General features: G+C 37.0%; 1 long non-coding RNA gene across 2 annotated transcripts; it reads left to right on the top strand.

Moving 5' to 3' along the window:
- On the top strand, positions 1–12,874 carry LOC308191968. 2 transcript variants are annotated; one of them, XR_013948434.1, is made up of 5 exons: positions 1–1,940; positions 7,615–7,690; positions 8,727–8,778; positions 9,367–9,456; positions 9,920–12,874. It is a non-coding gene; the product is annotated as an uncharacterized lncRNA (long non-coding RNA). The 2 variants fall into 2 exon arrangements; XR_013948435.1 differs by having other exon boundaries at positions 9,761–12,874.
- Positions 12,875–18,934: the final 6,060 nt, after the last annotated feature.

The following is an 18,934-nucleotide window of genomic DNA, read 5'->3' as shown; positions in this document are numbered from 1 at the left end:
TATAAATTGGTATGTTATATATAAGAAATAATAACCAGGAAATTTAAAATTAAAACAACAACAACAACAACAAAGCAAACAAACAAACAAACAAAAAATCAAAACCAAAACCAAATGTGGATAAATGAATTTAAAATGTGAATATTAAGATATGAAGAAAATAATCTCATAAATTAAATAGTACTGGAGAACAGAGAAAAAAAAATCCAAGCCCAGACAATATTGATGACATAAGTTATAAAGAAAAGGCAGACTAAATTAATAGAATTAGCTGATAAATAATACTAAAACCCTAAAGTGATAGAAAAATAGAAAAAAAAAATAAAAACATCCAAAAACTGATCTTAAAGGCAAAAAATGTTGTATGCTTTTACGTGAAAAAAAAAAAAAGTGAAAAGTATTTATTACGTTTATTGAGTACAAGTGGTTACATTAAATAATTACAAAATAAAAAAAATAAAAACAGATGAGGGCAAAAAATAAATAGAAAGGGCTTCATAGCTGGTGATATTAAACTAGGTAGAATTATTGTGAATGCTTCCATATAACTGGAGAGATTGAAGAACTGTCATTCAATCCAATGATGAGCATGGAGGGAAGAATTAAATCTTGCAGTCATGAGTTGTCAGAGGGATAATAGACAAACCCAATAAACATATGATTTTGCCTATGATGCAAAGGACAAGCATGAAAGTAAATATATCTTCTACATTGTCAACATGGACATTGAAATCATATGAGATTAATAGTCTCAGGGATTCCAGAGACAACTGAGAAAGAAAATCCATAAATTCATTAGGGAATCTGTGTTAGATCTTGGAAGTCTATAAATTCAAACTATTGTGAAGGTTACAAAAGTTACAAGTGAATAAAAAAGATGGAAGACACAAAGCTGGTGACATGTTCATTCTTCAGGAAGACTGTAAAGATCTTCAGTACCACACCCACTTCCCTCCTACTCATAAATTGAATACACTGAATAGATAGTTCCAGCACAGCCAGACTTGATGTTGGTTTATGAAGTATCTTTTAGATTGTGTCAAATATTAAAGCACTAATAATATGAACCTAGTTTTAATTTAGAAAAGCAATTAAGATATGATTTAAGCCCCATGAATGGGTGTAATTTAAATACCTGCAGTAGAATACAGGTGAATTTCTGAGTCAAGACATATAATAAGAGGTAAGTGAAAGAAAATACAAAGAGTTAGACAATGCTTGTGTATTTCTGAATGTTCTGTTTTTGACTTTCTGCTCTGAGTTTTAACTTAGCTCTAGCAGATATTTTTTTTTTTTTTTTGGAAGAGCCTAATAGAATTAAAAATTATCTAATTAATACAAAGCATAAATTAGTCCATTTGATGCCCTTCTTGTTCTGGCACTGCCAGTTAAGTCATTCTTGTCAGTGGAACAATCTCTCTTCTGAGTCTGGAAATATTTCTTTTTAATGATTCTACCTAGAACAGAAAGATAGCATCACAGGCACATTGAATGTGTTAAGAATTAGTTTGTATGTTGTTGTTTTTTTTTTTTTTTGTCACGATACTTGCATCAATAAAAATAGTATCAACCTCATTTCTTGCAGATGTATCTGATGTTTTGGTCTTCAAAATATACTGTTTGTTTGAAAGAAAATATCCTAGTTTGGGCCCTAATCCTGTACTCATTTACAACACATTTGCACATAATGAAGTGTGACAGCACCTAATACACAACGTGCAAACCTGGCAATACTGCATTTGTAACCTAGCAACCACCCAAACGAATGGAAACATCAGGTGAATAAATGCATGGTTTACCCAGATTGAGGTTGTAATTGATACTGGTGTAGAGCTTCCCCTGTAGCTCCAGGGTTATTACCACAAGCTTTCAGGTGGCAGACCCTATGCCAGAGCTGTGTTTGACAGGTGGGTGGTTAGGTATTGAGTAGACAGGTAGAGGTGAGTACATCCTGCATGCCTAAAGATCTTTGATATATAAATCTTTTCACAGATGAATATTTTAAAATATAAAACAATAAATATAAAAATAGTTCCAAGTATAAGTTATAATTCACCTTTCTCTCATTACTGAAGGGAGTTATTTCTTTTAATTAGATATAATGCTACACTGGGTTTTGTTTCTGTCTGGAAAACACCTAAGACGTTGATCTTAAGCAAAGTATATGATATAATACTGACATTATGTAACATATTATCTGGTCACAATTTTACTTAGGTTTGTTTGTTTTGAATAGTACCAAAAACTATTTGTGTTTTATCTGCTTTTATTTTTAATATCTAGTGACAGCAAGCAAAGCAATGTTTCAGAAACAAATTTCACTTTCTAAATATGTCAATTCATGGTGTCAAACTTGTTTTTTCCTTTTCCTGAGGTTATGTGTTAAGAAATCTACACAACTAGAAAAAGCAGAAAAAATCTTTTTATGTAGCAAAATGCTACGAAAATGCAAGTGCCTAGGATAAACTGGGTCATACTGGGGACCATCCAACTTCCTTAATGCCAGTACTTAAGGATGAAAAATTAATCAGTGTGAGAGGTCTTAGGTTTCATGCTTTTTAAAGAGCTCTGTACTTCCAAATGTAATAATTTAAAGACATTGCCAGCGGTATTCTGAACAACAGTGCTTAGTTTAAAATCAGAGTTTCAGTGAGAAAAACAAAAACAGCAACAACAACAACAATTACAAAAAGGAGAAAAAAAGGAAAAAAGAACAATGAAAAATGTTATCAGCCAGGAACTTTCCCACCACAGATCACTGCATGAAGTTTCTTGGGAAATATGAACACTGATTATTTTTTTTTCTACGATATTTTTGCAGATTCTTGCAGATCATAAAAGACTTGTATGTGCATACAAATAGTAATTCAAACAACTTATTGGAAGCAAATATTTAACTGTACATGCTGTAGAGATTTGAAAAACTGGAGTAATTGGAACCAGATTTCTTTTTTTTCCTTTCTACTTTTTCCCCGTCTTCTCAATGTCTTAAAGACAAAAAAGAAAAGAAAATCTGGATCCCCATTTCTTCACCTTCAATGTCTTTTTGGTCAAAAGTTGAAGCTGTATGGATGTGTTTTTCCCCTAATTAATATTTTTCTTTTAATCTCTTTCAATCAAACTCTCTCTGTTCCAGCCTTAACTGTTGTCAGTCAGTGTGACTCAGGGGTGCTGCCTCTACTATATTTCTAACCTCTTATGGTTTTTTTGTTTGTTTTGTTTTTTGATGAGAAATTATTGTTGCAAGACTATCCACTGCTTTGTGCAGAAGCTCTAGGCATTTCTGGTTTAAGAAGAACTACTAGCAGATCTGTCAAGTGTCTAAAGTAGTGATGATTTTTCCCAAAGTTAATAAGTCCAAAACTGTGAATGAGCCTAAAGGCCCAGTCTGACCTCGAAATGGATTTGGGTATGGCTATCTCTTCCATATTTCCCTAATTACAGTGGAAGAGACACTCAGAGCCTGGTATTCCCAAATCCAGTGGCTGTATAGTCATGTTTTTCCCCTCCTGAATCAGAATTTAAATATTTATATGACAGTGGAATAACTCCAACAGGAATGATAAGATGAGCGAATAGATTGGTAATTTCCTTTATGGATACTATATTCCCATGAAAAGCTTTGTTTTGCAGAAATCCACATCTGCTAATGAAAACCTGTGGTTTTGGATTTTTATTTTTGGCCAGATCTAATATTGTTGTATCATACTATAGCTACTGCTGATCAAATTGTTGTGTTGCAGAACACATAAGCATAGGCTATATTAGGCCCAGAAGTGTCATCAAGGTTTGCATGAGAGTGATCTGGCGTGCTGAGGCAATGAGGCATAAGTGGAAACAGAAACTTCAATTGCCTATATCACATCTCCAGGGTGTTGTGAGGCAAAGCACAGCTAAGCCATGCTTCCAACACCTCAGATCTCAGGAGTATGTTATCCAATTATCTCATGGCAACCACCCCATTAGGGCTCTCTCACTGCTATTAGGAAACACTTTGATGATGGGTGGAAAAGATATTTTTGGAAGTGGAGGAAGATGTTTTTCGGAAGAGAGAATTACTGTAATCAGTGCATTGTGTTGCTAAGTTGGAAAGGAGAGACAAAACATTGTTCCATCTTTGTTGGCTTCAGTAGCTGTTCAGAAAACAATACCTCAACCTTGCAATTTCTTCACACTTCAGCAAAATTCAGACAAAAGCTTCTTGAAGAAGACTAAAAATGCTTAAGCATCATAAAAAAATGAACAAGCTGTTGTAGGGTAAATTCACAATGTAAGCTGCAGGGTTTATTTAGAGCTCAACTACTCCTATACTCTTACCCTGCTACAACTGCAATGCAACTTGTGCCTCTGAGACTAATAGGTTCCATACTGTGCAACATTAACTGCCAGAAGATGACATTGTTTTACCATAGTAAAGGTGCTTGTTACCCACGTCTTAACACCAACATTGACAGTCTTGCTGTGGCAGTGTGATAAAATTAAGAAAGCTTGCACATGCTTATGTAAAATGCATATACAGAAACACTGAGGTGAAGGCAGACCAGGTTGGGACTAAAGGAAATAAACCTTGGAGCTCAGCCTCCTTTTAAATTTGAGTACACGCAGAGGTGAGAGTTGCTCACTACTTCAGCAAGTCCTCTGGGCTATGTCACTGTGAGCTACTCAGGGTGCAGAGTTCACTACATAGGCATCCATATAGACACAGGCTCAATTTAAAAACAATGTCCCAGGCACTTCATGGTGGGGTGCTTGAGAGGTGGTAGTGCCTAGCTCTTTATTCTGCCAGCCAGTGAGAAGTTATGCTTCTTTGCCTACTAGATACAGTGGAGTTACTGGAAAAGAAAGTATGTCCTCAGCTCAGATGCTCCAGCACCAAAACCCCAACCTAAAGCCACTTCTATTAGCAGTTTGATAAGATGAGGACTTTCTAGAGAGGCCAGCTGAAGTGCAGACATTCTTTCTTTTGGGACAGTTCTGATCTAGGGTGTTGGGGAAGCAGAACTGACAGTTACTTCAATCATTTTTAAAGACAATCACCATAACTCCTTAGCCACTGCTCTACGTTCCATAACTGGAATAACTATGAAAGAACATTGAAATATTACAGTTTTTCACTTATCCACTTCTTTTTTTCTTTTCTTATACTAATGGTAATGCAACCCATCCCTAGGAAGTCCAGATTTAAATCTAGATTTAGCTGTGTTTTCACACACTATCAATTTCCTTTTCTGTTGATATTCAGTAACAATGGATCTTCTTAATGAATTTTTTTTTATTGCTTTGGGGACAAAATCCTGAAATAGTATGCCTATGTCTCCATTTAAGATTGGCTAGATATCCTATCATTGGCCTCTTGCTAAAGCAAGCAAAAATCTCACAGATACTGAGCTTTAGAAAAGCTTTAGTCAGCAAAGATTCAGACAGGCCATTTCCTCATTCGCTTGAGTATTCCTCTCTCCTTTTAAAGCCAATTGAACCTTTGGGATCCAGCAACTATCTGTAAGTTATATGCTGATGCAGCACCCGTAGCAACAGTCCAGGAGTGTTGCTGAATCTGAAAAGAAATCTAAACTTCTTTTCACACAGTTGTAGAATATGCGGCCTCAAATTCTTGCTAAGATTCAAATCCCCATTAGAGCACAGGGCAGCCACAAGGAAGAAAGCACGAGGTCCCCCATTATCGTGGAGTTAACTATGATATATACTACGTAGAAGCTCTTGACATTCCTTTTTGTCATTTCTGTGAGCAATAATAATGCATGACAAGACTTAGACTGGCACAAGTATATTGTCTGTCAGAGGCGCTTCAAGATTTTATTTGGCTGTTAGTCAGCTCACATTACTCCAGGCTGTTTGATACACAGAGCACAAATCAGCTTAACACTGTTGCTATTAATGTTCAAACCACACTGAAAACACTTAATTAAGCAGCATACTGCAGTGTAATTGTTTAATAATATTTTGATTGGGCTGTTTAGTAGACAATCCTTCCTGTAAAACATTTTCTTTCTGTCGAGTGACTCTTTGGAAAAAGGCAATACCAGAATGCTCAGGATCCTTTTATTAAAAAAGTCGGAAAGGTTTGATAAGTCTGCTTTTTTTTTTTTTTTTTACTTTTATTTGCTTGTTTTGCAGGCTCCCCCCCCACCCCCAATTAGTAGACATTAGCATAATCACAACAAAAGTACATGACAGAAGTTGCTAGCTTTCTCTCAGAAGCCATGTAAAAGATTAATTAAGCCTTGAACAGAAAAATATATAAGACGGCCAGGGGGGAAAAAAAAAGTTGTGTGTGTGTGTGTGTGTATATATATATATATATGTATGTGTGTATATATATATATAGTAAGAGGGAACAGAAATTATGGATTTGGCTAATCTAGCAAGGGGTGTAAGGAGATATGACTACCTTGTGTAAAGTACATAAGAGATAAACAACATATGTGAGACTGGCATAGGAACAAATGAACTGGGCAGTGATGGGCCAAGGATGAGAATATTCCTGAGCTTCAGTTAGGTGTAGATTTTGGACAGTCATTCAGTAAGTCTACAGGGACAAATAAACCAACCTGCTGTTCAGGAGTGACAAATTTAAGATATATGGTAGCTGTGACAGTAGAGAAGTGGATATGATGACCTAAAATGATCTCTTCCATCCTGTATTTTAACAAATGTTAAATCAAAACATAGTATAGGGTACTAATAGTTGAGCTGTCAAGACTTTCTATATAAAAAATCAGAACCAATTATTAGGAAATTGTACGCCCCTTACATTTCAAGAAAGATTTTGTTTAAATCACATATAGAGTACAATTGTGGATTTAAGGTAAAAACTTGCATTGCTGCTGTTGTGAAACCTTTGGTTTCTGTGACTGACAATAATCTGCTTTCAAGAAACTATTGTTTCTTAAATGTTAACTTCATAAACTGTGATTTGAATAAAAAATTAAAGCTTATTTTGTTTTGTGGATATAGGTATTAAAAATAACACCTTTTAAAAATAAATAACCTGTCTCTAAACATCACTTCAATAGCTTGTTTCCTGCAGTATTTGGAGGACATATTGAAATTAGTGGGCAGTGAAGTGCCAAGAGACTTCCAGCTGTCTTCTCTCTGGCTCTAGCAGGGCTTCAGCTGCAGACTATCCAGCTAGAACACTAGACTGGCAGCAGGTAGCTAGTCAATGTTGCTGGCTTTTACATTTGAACTGTCCAGTCATCTGAAGTTGTATGTTCTGTGTCTTGAAACAGTCTAATGGCAAGGTCCCTAATGAGATATGACAGAATGGTGAGTGTTAAAGGAGACATCCTTTTGCACCATTGAAACAGTAGTGCATCAGCAGCAACTGCCATTTATATGTGAGAAATGGGACTTTTAAGCGGAAGCCATGTGCTAAATTCATGGGGGGGAAAAAAAGAAAGCATTGGATTTGACTTCATAGAAAACTTTCACTGCAATGTTCTTGCCAGCTCTGCAGTCATGCCAAGATCTAGTTTTAATTGTTTCTCCTGAAGATACCTGCAAAGACAGTATAAGCCTGTTCAGCGTTATTCCCATCTGTGCCAGTTCTGGCAAACTGATATGGACATTGAGTTACATTTCTTTTTGTTACAGCTTTCTCTCTTCTGTCTGGATTTACAGTCAGAGAAGGAATGAAAAGGCCAAATATGCTACTACTCTGTAAAACCAAGTGAGTGTGCTGATAAGCTTATCCTGAAGCAACAAGTAATATGCAGATTATGGCATACTGTAGCAAAAGAAATTTCAAGTTATTTTAAGTGGCAGCTCTTTGTAAGTTCTCAGATTTCACAGAAATGAAAAACGTAGTAAAATTATCTAGCTAGAGTTGATGGAAAGGACTATATTCTCTTCTTTAGCTGACAAAGGGATACCTGGGGAGTTGGGGAAGTTTCTAACCTAAGTTGTGGTCTCTAAATCTGATATCAAGACCTTTAAAGGTAAACAAATTCTACTACGCGAAGACCAATGCAATAATGATGTTCAGCTTTGACCACTCTGCCTTCCTCTTATGCTCTATTTTACTTTTAACCATGATATTGCTTAGTCTTTCCAAACGGCAGTTCATCTCTGGATCCTTCGTCAAAAATCCTCACAAAAAAGAGAATTAACTGAATGGTGCTAACTTTTATATCTATCATATACATCATAAATTTATAGATTCTGTCAATGTGATGCAAAATGGTCTGTCTTAGTGCAACAGTTTACAGTCCATGGATCAAATGTCCTAAAACTATTTAGACTTTCCTAGTGGGAAATTGAAATACTAAGAAACATATCATACTGAAATATAAACATACATTTATATACTTTTACAAATAAACATGATTTCTTATTTATAACTGGTAAATATTCATAATTATTTCTATATCCATGTATTAAATGTATATTACAAATATAAAGATCAATATAATGAAAATATTCAATAAATATATATCTTTATCAATTTTCAATAAATCTGGATTAATACATTTTATCATTAAGCTGATCATCATTTTAAATGGGCATATTTTAAAATACTTTGATAAAAGGAATTAAAAAAGACCTTCCATTTTGGATACAGAACTGCATAGAGGTGGAGGGGAAGACACTGCTCTTCTTCACTGTTTGCATGAAATATAAAATAAGTATCCTGTGTAACATATAGGGAGAAAAACTTCACTCAGTTTAGTGCTACCTAAAGCATCTCTCTCTCTCTGTCAACCCAGGTTTAGGCTCACTCCAAAATACATGTGCGCTAGTCCAAATCAGTAGGAGGAGGTGAGTGAAAACCTGTTTCTGTAAAATGGAAAGGAGCAAACAGAAGAATAGATAGTATTCTGCAAGTATGAAAAATGGTACTGAAAAGAATATGGGAAAGTACCATTCTCCAGATACTAGGAAAATGCTTCTTTCTATGAAGATATTAAATCTTTGAAAATTATTGCCAAGCAAAGATGTAGAATTTCTGTTCCTGGATTTTTATTTTATTTTTTTTACCACTTTTGGTGTTGGTTGGTTGACTTTATTTATTTTTTTAAATTTTTTTTAGAAAAAAGGTACTCGAACTTTTTTAGGAATTATTTTTGCAATGGGAAAATTGATTTCTTGGTGTTCCTTCTTGTTGAATACTGTATGAGTTTCTCCCTCTAGGTCTCCTCTAGTCCTTTACTTCTTCCTGTCGCTTATTTGTTCTCAGCTTAACTGGATTGTCCCTTAAAACCAGGAAAGTTTTAAGGGAAGAAAATATATACAATGTACCCCTGTATACAACACTGGATAAAAACGTAAATGAGTTTTCATCAAAACTAATGCTTGTACAGCTTCAAATTCCTTCAATATTATCTTACTCTTCTTTCCTGTTTTTAGTCTAAAATATGATATTTTGACAAGCACGGCAAAGTAAACTGATGTGCTTAGCCCTGTCTGATGTATGCACAACTCCCTCATGCTGTATATGTAAGTAGAGATATTCTTTATAATAAGTGACAGTGAAACGACATATAAAAGAGATGTTTCTACATAGATTTAACATCTGGATTTATTTTTCCATTTATGGATGTATTTATTTTGATATTTTACTTAGGGTCAATTCTTACTGAAGTTAAAAGATTTTAAATAAACACTATAGTATTTAAATAATATATACACATTTATACATTAACGTACTTTTATTTGATTCATAAAAAAGACAGAAACATCTTCACTTACAGATAAATGCTTTATCTATTTAATAAACTAAAATAACTTATTTTCTTATTAGCCTTGTAAGCGGATGCCCTTTTAGACACCTGATGGCTGTTGGTAGGCTTTTGTGGGTGCTATATTTTTGCCACCATAATAACCTCGGATTGGTCACCTCTGTGTTAGAACTACTGATGAGAAAGAAGATTAAATACTATTGATGAGTTCTACATTGCAGGTTTCTGGCACATGGACTGGAAAATACATGTTTTTTTCACCTGCTCAAGCAATATATCTCACTTTTTTGAAAAACATAGTTTGAATACAGGATGGCTGGTCTTTCTTAGCTGATTTACAGAAAGAATTTGACTGTAGATGTCCTTCCTGTATATCAGGAGGGTTTGTTTTTTTGGGGGGGGGGGGTGTGGTTTGGTTGGATGGCTGATTTTGTTTTGGTTTTTGGCTTCTGGTTTATTTGTTTTTGGTTTTCATTTGCTTTCTTTTTTTCTTTCATTCTAGAAATTATCATTTTTTGATCGTTTCAACCTGTATAAAATGTTAAAATTCCTACTGGGGTTGTAATGACAACTTACAAATTGGCAATGAAAATAAAAACCATACACACATAAAAATTCTGTGGAGAATTAGAATACATTAGTGCTCTCTTGAGTGCCAATAGTATTAAAACGCCCTTCTAGCTAGGTCCATTTATCGAAGTCCATTTTGCATCTATGTCCTTGGAATAACTGGGGAGGTGCCTGGTTTGGCCTGGTCTGGTTCATACATTTGGATGAACCAAGCTTCTCAGCATGCTCTGCAAGCCTTGATCATAAAGGTTTTTTGAACACTGGGCTTTCATAAAGACAGAGCATTATAAATTTTAGCAGTAAGCTTTACAGTAACAAGAATGTAGCTGACATTCAAACAGTTCTGTACAAATAACATAGTTTGCATTTCCATATAAAGTGGTTTTGACTGCAATGTCAGTGCATAAATAAGGATGCCTGTTTATACGAATAGTTGTGTAACTCTTGGGACTAAGTAAATGTAGTATTTCATTAAGCTGTGCATTATGAATGATCTTAAAAATAAGTGAGAAAAAAAATTAGTAGTCTCCAATGAGTTATTAAACTAGAGGATGTGATTTAATGCTCCTCAGTCACACATTCATAAACATATACATTCATGCATGTATTCAGACAGTAACCTCTCTGTCAAAAATACAGTCCTGGTGCCTCTGAAATCAGTGACAAAACTGCCATTGATCTTTATAGACCTGTGTTTTTACAGTACCGTGTAGAAATTATGGAGTTTTTTTAAAACAGACAAGAAGGACAAGGATAACTATAGCACCATTTTGTCTCTTTGACAAACTTATGTCAATTCCTTCAGAAATGTGTAGATAACCAAAGCACAATGTTTTGAATCCTTTCCTAGGAAGTTATTCACTTCATTAGTCCCAAAAAGCTAATAGTATAGTTGGCCTACATATCATCCTGTGGAATCCCCTCACAGGTGAAGGCTGGAATTTCAGTCTTGCTCATTATTTTAGGAAGGATGAGACAGTAAAGAATAAGAAGCCTACATAATATCATCTCTTCTTAAGAGATTATGTAGAAAACATACAACTCATATATTTTCTAGTACCTTCAAGATTGAACTATTTCCCACAATAAGATCTTCTATTTCCTTCCTCTTAAAATTTCATGCAACTCAAGTGTTAGACCTTTTGTCCATGTGATTCTTTATGTATGATGTAGGGCTTTTTCAGGTAAAAGTATTTTTGACAGCCATGCAGAGAGGTTGTAGTAAATTCAATGTTGTACAACTTTGCTGTTTCCCTCCCATTTTATTTTCCTTCTGTCTCATTGCTCCATTCCATGCTGCTTAATCCTTTTGATGTCTTTCATGACCTGTTTCTTTTCTTTATTTTGAATTCATTTATTTGCGCATTACAGTCCCTGCAGTGGGAAGAGATTACACAGACAGACTAAATTTTCCAGAATCTAGCTCTTCTACCAGCATTAAGTCTTTCATCTTTTATGCCTCAATAATTGTTACCATTTTATTTTATGTGAACAGAAGAACATTCATCTCAGCACAGCAAAAGAACTCTCAAAAGAGACTGACAGAACATATGGATAATTTACAAAATATTACTTATACCAGCCTTTGGTCTACACCAGGAAAAGCAGGTTCTTAAAATGGTTATTCTCACCTCATGAAAGCTGTTCTACTTCCAGCAGTCAATATACTGGTCTTTGCTTCTGATCAATTGTACTTTTTGCATTTTACTCTCCAAGAAATGTTATGGGTACAGTGTACTCTCTCATCTTCTCCAGTAATTATTTTTGCAACTACTTTGACTTTCTCGTAGTGTTTCCTGAAATTTATCTTATTCTAGTTCTACCAGTATAAGTAAGAAAAACACAATCTCACATTATTTACTAAGAGCATTCACTTTTTTTTTTTTTTAGTTTTAAACACATTAATTTCCCTGAATACACACACACACACACAAACTTCTGTTCATTATTAAGGATCTTATTTTTCTCTTTTCAAGAGTGGATAACCTTTTTAGCATTTCAGATAGATTTACAAAGAAAGAGACATTCAGAAGCTTTCAGTCATGCAAGGAAAATTCAGACAACAAAAATATTCACAAAAAATATCCTTAAGACTTAAGTTTCCTTATCTTGGAGCATCATAGCAATAAAGTATGAATATCTGGCATCTCTACTGGCTCCATTTCTCAATGCTTTCAGGGCTTCCCTACCTGTAGCACAATCAAGGCCAGTAGCTGGTATCCCATTGTAATCATGGCAGAGTTCTGCTGCGAGATTTGGCAATGTCTGACTGGATCAACTCATAATCCATATTCCTCCTTAGGCTAGAAGTGTGTTTTGGAGGGGTATCTCTCAGTCATGCTCACTTACTGTGTTCTTGTTTGCCTTCTGGAGATCTATCAAAGATCATGAGCTGGTTTCCTCTGGGGTGAAACTAAATATGGGTATGTATCTCTAATGTCACTAAAGAGTATTTGGTTCATGGGATTCAGACAAGAACAAATCTGAACTAAAGACAAAACAAAACAATCACCAAATCCTGAAATATGGATAGTGTAGATATGAAAACTTAGCACAAACTGTTTTGTTTAGCAGATTTCTTTTCCTGTTGTTCTGTACCTCATGAATTAGACAGATATGGTAAGACAGATATGTCTTATCTTCAATGTATCTTCAAAGCTCACTGTTGTGGTTTAACCTGGTAGGAAGCTAAGCACGACACAGTTAGTTATTTACTCACTCCCCCAGCCCCATGGTGGGATGGGGTAGAGAATCAGGAAAAAAAAAAAAAAAAAAGCTCAAGGTTTGAAGACAACTAAGACAGTTTAAGAGGATGGAAAAGGAGGGGATAATAACAATAATAATAATTAATATCAACAACATCTTTCTTGTAAATAGGGAGGGTCTTCTGGGTGAAATGGTGATAGGTGACTGCCTTGGCCATAGTGACCAAGTAGTCAAGTTTAAAATATTTGGTGATAGGAAAACTGCCACAAAATCTTCAACCGTGAACTCAGGGAGAGCAGACTTCAAACGGCTCAGGGAACTAGTTAGTGAGGTTCCCTGGTAAACTGCTTTTGAAGACATTGGGGTCCATCAGTTCTGGTCAGTTTTTAAGTACCACCTCCTAAGAATGCAGGAGCAGGCCATTCCTAAATGTGGAAAGTCAAGCAGGAGGGGCAGAAGGCCAGCCTGGCTGAGCAGGGATCTTCTTCAAGAGCTTAGGCGGAAAAAGAAAGTGTATGGTCATTGAAAGCAAGGTAAGACAACATGGGAGGATTACAGGGACGCTGCTTGCCTTTGTAGGGAGAGAATTAGTGTGACCAAGGCTTAATTAGAGTTGAAGCTGGCCAGCAGTGTAGGGGACAGAAAAAAAGGCTTTTTTAAAGTATGTTAACAAGAGAAGGAGGACCAGAGTAAACATTGCTCCAATACTCAATGAGGATGGTCACCTAACAAAGAGGGACATAGATAAAGCAGAGATATTTAATGCATTTTTTTGCCTCTGTCATCAACATCAGTGGTGGGCTTCAGGACCACAGACGACCTGAGCTGGAGGACTGTGACTGTGGGAATGACAAACTCCCAGTTAACTCTGAACTTGTGCGAGATTTGCTGATTCACCTGGATGCATATCAGTTCGTGGAGCCTGATGGGATTAATCCCAGGGTACTCAGAGAGATGGCTGCTGTCATTGTGGGACCTGTCTCAATTATTTTTAACAGTCTCAGGAATCTGGAGGGATCCCATTTGACTGGAAGCTGGCAAATGTGGTCCCAATTTTCAAGAAGGGCAAGAAAGAAGATCCTGGCAATTACAGGCTCGTCAGTCTCACTTCAGTGTCCAATAAAATTATGGATAAGATTATTCTGGCAGTTATTGAAAAAAAACAGTAAGTACAATGCAGACGTTGGTAACAGCCAATATGGGTTCACAAGGGGAAGGTAATGTTTAACAAACTTAATTTGCTTTTATGACAAGATCACCCATCTAGTTGACCAAAGGAAACCAGTTCACATAATCTTTCTGTATTTCAGTAAAGTTTTCAATAGTGTCTCTCACAGTATACTTCTGGACAAAATGACTGGAATACAGTTAGATAAAAGTGGAATAAGATGGGTGAACAACCGGCTGATGGGTCAGGCCCAAAGAGTTCTTGTAAATGAGTTTACTTCAGGATGGTGACCTGTCACTAGTGGGGTTCCCTGGGGCTCCATTTTAGGACCAGTCCTCTTCAATGTTTTCATAAACAATTTGGATGTAGGACTTGAAGGTTTTTTGAGCAAATTCATGGACAATACCAAACTGGGTGGAGCTGTTGACTCCATCAAGTGTGGTGAGGCCTTGCAGAGAGATCTTGACAAATTAGAGAGCTGGGCAATCACCAATAATATGAAGTTTAACAAGAGCAAGTGTTGGATTCTGTACCTGGGAAGGGGCAACCCTGGTTCTACATAGAGCCTGGGGGTCGAGATGCTGGACAACAGCCCTGCAGAAAGGGATCTGGGGGTTTTGGAAAACAGCAAGCTGAACATGAGCCAGCAGTGTGCCTTTGCAGACAGGAAGGCCAACCGTACCCTGGGACGCATTAAGCACGGCATTGCTAGCCAGTCAAAGGAAGGGATTGTCCCACTCTACTCTGCACTGGTGTGGCCTCACCTGAAGTAGTGTGTGCAGTTTTTGGTGCCACAGCATAAGAAAGATATAAAACTGTTAGTGTCCAAAGGAGAACTACGAAGATGGTAAAGAGTCTGGAGGGTGAGGCGAGTGGCTGAAGTCAGGTTTTGACTGAAGGTTTGTTCAGCCTGGAGAAGAGAAGACTAAAGGGAGACCTCATCATGATCTACACCTTCCTCATGAGGGGGAGAATAGGAGCAGGTACGGATCTCCTTCCTCTGGTGACCAGAGATAGGACCCAAGGAAATGGCTTGGAACCGCAACAGGGGTGGTTCAGGCTGGATATCAGGAAAAGGTTCTTGACCAAGAAAGTGGTCGGGCACTGGAACGGGATCCTCAGGGAAATGGTCACAACACTGAGCCTGCTGGAGTTCAAGAAGAGCTTGGATAATGCTCTCAGACACGTGGTCTGACTTTTTGGGTAGTCCTTTGGGGACCTGGGAGTTGGACTCGATGATCTTTGTGGGTCCCTTCCAACTTGGGATATTCTATGATTTTATGATTTAACAATAATAAAAGAATAAAGTAAAAATAATAAAGAATAAAGGAAGTGATGCACAATGCAATTGATCACCACCCACTGACTGATGTCCAGACAGACCCTGAGCTGCAGACCCCCCCCTTTCTGGCGAACTCTTCCCATTTTTATTGTTCAGCATGATGCCATGTGGTATAGGATATCCCTTTGGCCAGTTTAGGTCAGCTGTCCTGGCTGTGTCCCCTCCAGCTTCTTATGCAGACCCAGCCTCCTCACTGGTAGGGCAGCTCAAGAAGATGAAAAGCTCTTGACTTAGTCTAAGCACTGCTCAGCAACAACTAAAACAATGGTGTGTTATCAGCATTATTCTCATTCTAAATCTAAAACACAGCATACCAGCTACTAGGAAGAAAATTAATTCTATCCCTGCCAAAATCAGGACACACAGAATTTCCTGTACTGTCAGATGAAGCTGAATTTCCTGGTGATGCAATGTTTTGTTTTATTAAGATATTCCCTCAGCTTAATGGGGAGGCATTCAAGAATTATCAAGCAGGGAAACAACTCAATGCAAACAAAGATTCAGAAATTTTCTAGGAACAAAAAGAGAATACATTTCCTTTGGACTGGAAATTAGAGAAGAGAACGGGTACTATAAGCATTTAAAATTAATTGTGTAGAGGATGGCACACTTTATAAAGAGATTAAATAAATTGATCATATTGGCCATTCCCTTGTTCTAAAGGAGGGCATGCCTTAAGTAAAGACGAGTCTGAACATAGACTACTTTTCAGATCCACTTTTCTTTTCAATTCTTTTATTTTAAGTCATATCACGCTTTAAGAAGCTCAATTCATGGCTATGATGTGATTGTTCCTGCAGGGGAAAAATACAGGTGCTGAACAGAGGATAAACATTGCGTGATCTTAGATAAAAGCAGAAGAAACAAAAAGAACTCTGCCTTGAGAAACTAGCTTGAAACCCAAGACGTAAAAGAGTGATTCTGAAAAGAATGTATGGAGAAAGTAAGTTAGACTAGAAAATACGACAAAGCAAGATTTGTGATTCCCTTAAGCAATCTTTAAATATAAAAGTGCTGAGGAAAATGCCTCAATCTTTCACCAAGGCAGTGGAGTAAATGCTAACAATGAGACACACCTATCTGGAGCCAGCCCATCTTGTCTTTTGCTCACAGGCGGTATGAACAGCAGGACACATTCAGCACTCCTGCGGGACACAGACATTTAGGTTCAGACATTTCTATGCCATTTGTTATCTTTCATGAGTGAACTTTATGCAATATTGGTCAGAGAAAAAAATTGCAGTTAGGCATACTTCATCACCTAACAACTAAGGATTAAATATCCAGTATGGATTTTCAAGATAGATTTTCTAGTTAAAGTTTGAGTATTATCAAATCTATTAAGTCCTCTGCTTTATGGTTTTCATGGTTTTATGACTTGCCTTGTCTCTTTTTGACATAGTGCCAAGAAGCCAGGTGTGGAAATGTCTGACAATCAACCATACATTGGGGCTGATCCCACATTCTCAGACACTTAGACAAAATATAGAATTATGGTTTAAATACTGGAAAAAAAATTGTTTATGTGAAAAAAAAAGATTAAAATTAATTTCTTTTTTTTATTTTCCCTTTGGTTTTTATATAATGACCTCAGTAATGACGGAAAATTACTGATTTCTGCATTACTGAATTAGTAAACTCTTTCTGATAATGCCTTGACAGTTTAAAAGTAACAGAGGTTTTCACAGAGTAAGGACTGCCAATTTTACTCTAAAAAAGAATACTAAACAAGCGAGAAATAATTTGTGAAAGATTTTGAAAAGAAGCCTAAGGGAGACAATAGAGAGACAATTCAGTTCCTCTTGGACTTGGGTCTTTAATTCCCTTAAGTTTCTTCTGCATATCTAGCCATATACATTTCCATGGTCAGACCTGTAGTAAAATTTTCTGTTGCATTATTTTGCTTGCATTTTAATTCAGATAACAAGGAGACAAACTTGAAGAGAGGATAGTTACAGCAATTCTTCACTTATATTTACTAGATGTGAGGAATTTCTGATTTCCTTATCTGCAGGAGCTAATTGGGTATTATCTGTCCTAGCAGTATGGGATTAATCTATGCTCCATGGAAACCAGCAGAAAATAACCCAGATGTTTTTGTATGTGTTATAATGTTCAAACTGTAATAAAGTGAAGAAATGGATTATAGATAGATAGATAGATAGATAGATAGATAGATAGATAGATAGATAGATAGAATAAAAGGAAACATAGAAAATGTCACCCAGCCCGGACATGGACAGGACTAGCAGATTGAGAGCTCTTAATTGATTCCATGGGTGGTGGAGTGATTTGTCTGGTTAATTCCAATAATAAATGAGACTCTGACATATGAACTAGTTACCCATTCCTCAAGTGGTTGATGTCTAACTTCTTAGAGGGACAAGTGATGTTCATCTACCTGAGATTGAGCAATAACAGGTCTGTATTATCCTTAGATGTCTGGGCTGCACAAGCGTTACACTGACTGGCTCAGCCTGTGTCTACCCTAGCATAGGTAACCTATTGAACCCCATTCATGTTGGGGATTGGGGACTGAAATTATTCCCCACAAACAAGGAATTCCCAGTAAGTGCCTGTCATAAGCTCACATTGATAAGTCCCCCCCATGCAAACAACATGTAGTTCAACAAGTCCGAGTGCAAGGTCCTACACTTGGGTCAGAACAATCCCAAGCATGAATACAGGCTGGGCAATGAAACAGCAGCCCTGATAAGGATTTGGGGGTGTCGGTGTATGAAAAGTTTGACATGAGCTAGCAATGTGTGCTTGCAACCAAGAAAGCTAACCGTATCCTGGGCTATGTCAAAAGAAATGTAGCTAGCAGGTCAAGAGAGGTGATTCTCCCTCTACTCCACTCTCATGAGATCCCACATGGGGTACTCTGTTCAGCTCTGGGGCCCTCAGCATAAGAAAGACATAGACCTATTAGAGTTGGTTCAGAGTAGGGCTACAAAGATGATCAGAGGGCTGGAGCACTTCTCATGAAGAAAGGCTGAGGGAGTTGAGGTTGTTCAGCCTGGAAAAAAAAGAAGACTCTGGGGATACCAGCACTTAAAGAGGGCCTACAGGAAAGAAGAGGAAAGACTCTTTAGCGGGGAGTGTAGTGATAACACAAGGGGTAATGGTTTTAAATTAAAAGAAGATAGATTGAGATTAGATATTTGGAAGACCTTCTTTTCTATGAGCGTGGTGAAGCACTGGAACAGGTTGCCCAGAGAAGCTGTGGGTATCCCATCTCTGGAAGTGTTCAAGGCCAGGCTGGATGGGACTTCGAGCAACCAGATCCAACAGAAGGCAGCAGCAGCTGCCCATGGCATGATGAATTAGATGATCTTTAAGGTCCCTTCCAACCCAAACCACACTATGATCCTATAAAAATATTTCTGTGTAGTTTTCTGTGTCTTGCCCATCACTTGCCTGAGGAAATTTCTGGAAGACACTGGGTTT

This window comes from Anser brachyrhynchus (assembly GCF_964034855.1).
Source record: "Anser brachyrhynchus genome assembly, chromosome: 3".
NCBI classification, from domain to species: Eukaryota; Metazoa; Chordata; class Aves; order Anseriformes; family Anatidae; genus Anser; species Anser brachyrhynchus.
The sequence above is the reverse complement of the archived record's forward strand: the minus strand, read 5'-3'. Positions and strand labels throughout refer to the sequence as shown.